Source organism: Capra hircus, chromosome 19, assembly GCF_001704415.2.
Source record: "Capra hircus breed San Clemente chromosome 19, ASM170441v1, whole genome shotgun sequence".
Classification (NCBI taxonomy): Eukaryota; Metazoa; Chordata; class Mammalia; order Artiodactyla; family Bovidae; genus Capra; species Capra hircus.
Window position 1 is genome coordinate 24264561 of NC_030826.1, and position 4304 is coordinate 24268864.

Consider the following 4304-nt stretch of genomic DNA (forward strand, 5'->3'; position numbering starts at 1 on the left):
GCTACAGTAGTTAAGATTTATTTTATAAACGTGTAAGAAAAGTTCTACATTACTGCTTGTCAGATTACACAATAGTTTGCTCTGAAGCCAGTATGCTGTTCTCAAGATCAGACACTCTGTCCTTTTAGTTCTTGAAAAGAAAAGAAATGGGTTGACTTCTAATTTACTTCTTGTTACGTTAGATTTAAAGCAAAGGCTTGTACATCAACTAATTTGGGCAGCAATTAATTAATCTGTGAAGCTGTCATTTTCTGTTAACCTTCATCTAAACTGTGTGTTAGCATTGCACTGTAACTCTCCAAACCGCCCAGCCTGACAGCAGGAAGGCTACTCTAGGCTAAAGGGCCGTAGACAGAGATGAGTTCTGTTTCTCTGTGTCCTGTTTGGGCTGCTATCACTTCCTTACCCCTTGGATCGGATGCTAAGAAGTGGCCTGTCTCTTTGAGGCCTCTCTTCCACCTGCCCACTTCCCTTCCTGCTGTCCTTGGTACAGATGAATGCTTTCTAAAAAATATTCTAGACTAGCTACCTGACTCTTCAGCAAATTCTTTATAAAGCCAGGGAAGCTTCAGCTCACAGATAGCCAGATCATTAAGACTTGAATTTCAGGGAAACCTCCTTAATGAGATTCTTACAAGAGCGCAGTTTATGCACTTGTGGATAACCTCCCTCTTTTTTGAATCCAGTAGTCTGGACTTGGGCGAGCTCCAGGAGATGGTGAGGGACAAGGAGGCCTGTCATGCTGCAGCTCATGGACTCACAGAGTCGGACACGACTGGGCGATTGAGAAACAAGTCTTGGCTAGAAGCAGACCAGCCTGCAGACAAAAACGCCAGAGCTTGGTTGGGTTTCCACAATTTATTCATTTTCCCAAACATTCTTTAGGCATCACTCTGGAATGACCTGGTAGGAGGAACAGAGATTAGAACACGAAGACGCCTCCTCATCAGAGGCTGCTAGCAGGGGACAAAACATCACGTGTTACATGTGCAAGGCAGAACCACGAGGCCTGGCCTGTAAGACAGTGCCCGGCCTTCAGAGAACGGAGCTGTCCCTTGTAACGCTGGCGATTTACACAGTCGGCCTTGTGTAGGGGGGACCTGCCAGGTGCCAGGCATGGTACCCGGATGGGGGACCCCCATGAACAAGCTGGATGCGGCCCTGCTCTCACGGAGCTCACAGTCTAGCAAACAGACAAACAGGAAGAGGAAACTGTGAAGCAGTGTACGGGTGTGCTGGGGCTGGGGGTACGGAAATCTGGTACATTCCATTACATATTTCACTTAAGCAAACACAATGGTATTTGTCTGAAAAAGTTAGGGAGGAAAAAAAAAAGATAGGGAAAGCAATTTTAAGTTATTTGGGTCACAGAGGATGAGATGGTTGGATAGCATCACCAATTCAACGGACATGAACTTGGGCAAACTCCAGGAGACGGTGAGGGACAAGGAGACCTAGTGTGCTGCAGTCCATGGGGTCTCAGAGTCAGACACGACTTGGCGACTGCACACCACCTGTCCCTCCATCCCGAGCAGCCAGGCAGGAGGCCCTGAGGCGAGCTTAAGCCCCTGTTACTCCTGTGGTCTGTCTTGGGTCCCCGGGGCCTCTTCAAGAGTGAGCGGCTCGCCTGAGTGTGAGTCTAACACCTGCTGTTTGCACAACACAGCCCGAATTGCAGGTCCATCACTTCTCCTGGGGCTCACCCAAAGAAATCTGTGACCTGCTCCCACATGGGCAGGCAGCAGCGGCACTGGGCCTCGCGATAAGGGTCTTCAGCAAGGTACCTTCCACAGGGTTTTGGAGAGGAATTTTTATCACGCTCCGTTTTTATCCCAGGCGTGACTTTATACCCTGACTCTGGAACTTAACGAGACTCCTTCGTGGCAATGTCATGGGACACGTAACCCAGTTCTGGAAGTTACAGGTAGCTTCCCAGAGAAGTCTCTACGTCCTTGAGGATGAGGGAGAGGAGAAGCAAAGTCCGACAGAGTTGGACACAACTTAGTGACTAAACAACTATCACAAAGGTGATGCAAATTAGATCCCAGCTGCAGTGTTCAGAAAGGAGAAAGGCAGGGAGAGGAAGCAGGAAAGAGGCTGCCGCAGGGGTGGAGTGGGAGAAGACAGTGGCTGAACTGAGTGGAAGCACTCACGGGATCAGACTGGAGATGCCAGGGGAGGAGAGGTCCCATCCGGCGGTGGGCTCCACAAGCTGTCCTGGGTAGCTGCTACCTCTCCCAAGACGGAGAATGGAAGAGAGGAATGAGGTATCTGCCATTATCATCAAGCAGCAAAAATGTATCTAAAATCCCACACTGTGTCAAGACTAAAATGAATAGAGAGAAGTTTGTAGCCCTGCCACCCTCATAGGGGAGGAACACCCTGAGCTGCTGGCCAGGGACAGCCCCAACCGCCCATCCTCGCTCCCCAGCTCCCAAGAAAGGGCCTGGCATCCAGAACATGTGTCAGAGGCCGCACCATCTGAGTGCTAGAGCGTGGGCTCGACAGTGAGAGGCTGAGGCCCATAACCTCGGGAAATACATCTTTAAAATGTAAGGCTCTTACAGCTTCCTGGGTAGCTCAGCTGGTAAAGAATCTGTCTGCAGTGCAAGAGACCCCGGTTCAATTCCTGGGTCGGGAAGCTCCCCTGGAGAAGGAATAGGCTACCCACTCCAGTATTCTTGGCTTCTCTGGTGGCCCAGATGGTAAAGAATCCTCCCACAATGAGACCTGGGTTCAATCCCTGGGTTGGGAAGATCCCCTAGAGGAGGGCCTGACAACCTACCTTCAGCATTTTTGTCTCAACAATCCCCATGGACAGAGGAGCCTGGTGGGTTATAGTCTATGGGGTCACAAAGAGTTGGACACGACTGAGCACATAAGTAATTTTCCGGGCTCTGCATGTATATGAGAACTGCAAGGCTGCTGAAGTGGGCACTCTTGGTTAGGTCAGCCTCCACTAGACACCACCCGGCTTCCTGAAAGGCTGCCTTGATCTGTAGCAAACTAGTGACCGTGGTAAGGCCCTGGGACAAATAGGCCTGAACTGCTGGTGGGAGGGGGTCTGGACTGGGAAACACAGGTGTAAGAAGGGGCATTTTCTGAACAAACATTGCAGAGAGCACGTCAGAGGGGACCCTAGCCCCAGGGACATCTCACTAGAGGACCCACGGGGTGGAACGTGATGGGGTTAAGTCCCATCCACAACCTCATGCACACCCTCGGTGGTCTCCTTGACCTTCCCCCGGCCTGCCACAGACGCTGGTGCTGGCCAGCCCGCAGCAGCCACCGCTCTGGGGACAGTGAACCACCACTGAGACACACTTGTGAAGCCAGCAGCTCTGGAACCAGCCCGTTCACTGGCTAGAGGCGGAACTGAGGCCTGGGCCCACGAAGCAGAGCAAGTAGTTGGCATCTCTGACCACAGCCCCTGCACTTCTCGTGTGACTAACCCCCCCAAAACCCTCCCTCCCTCTTCAAGAACCTGGCTCGCAGCTCCGTGCTTCAGAGGCAAAGAGCTGAGAAACCTCAGCGACCTTCGGTCTCAACTGGCAGAGAAACGAGAACCAGCTCTTTCCAGGAATCTTACCAGGAAGCTGAAACATCATGGTTATACGTTCTCATCTTTCTACAGGGAGGGAAAACAGCAGGTTAACCAACAAAATACAGACAGCACCATTTTTGCTGTAACTCTCGAGCCTCCTCGCCCTTTCCTTTTTTTTACTAAACCACAGCATCCATTCCGCCTTCAATCACACCACAGTGGCATCAACCACTAGCGTGACTCACTGGCTCAGCAGCGAGCAAAGACTCTGGAGCCCCGAGCCACACTGGGTGCTGAACATTCCAGGCAGGTGAGGGCTTGTGACACCACACAAGGAGCAAGGGCTTTATTCTCTCTAACTCCTAAGCTCTACTGAACTGAAGTTAAAACACTATTTTTACGCCTGCAGAGGAATACAAACACTAAATACTTCAAAATAAAAATCAAGACAGGAAGACCAAAGAATCTAAGGCCTTTTCATGGTTAAAATAATCTGAAAGGAGACTAGAAATAAACACACTAAAATTTCTGTAACTATTATCTTATTTGCCAGTTTTGAAGATGTCCTCAGGTGCCAGAACTTGGGAGACAGAATAAACAGCAGTGCATCACTTCTAAAGTGATCACAGACAACAGGTTCCCATCTCAGGGGATAGGTTTTTCTGCTTTCGGTGGCCAAAAAGCAACTTAGACTCTATGTATAACAGACAGACTCTACAATTAGGATCCTTTAAAAATAATGAGACGCCTCTCTTTGCTG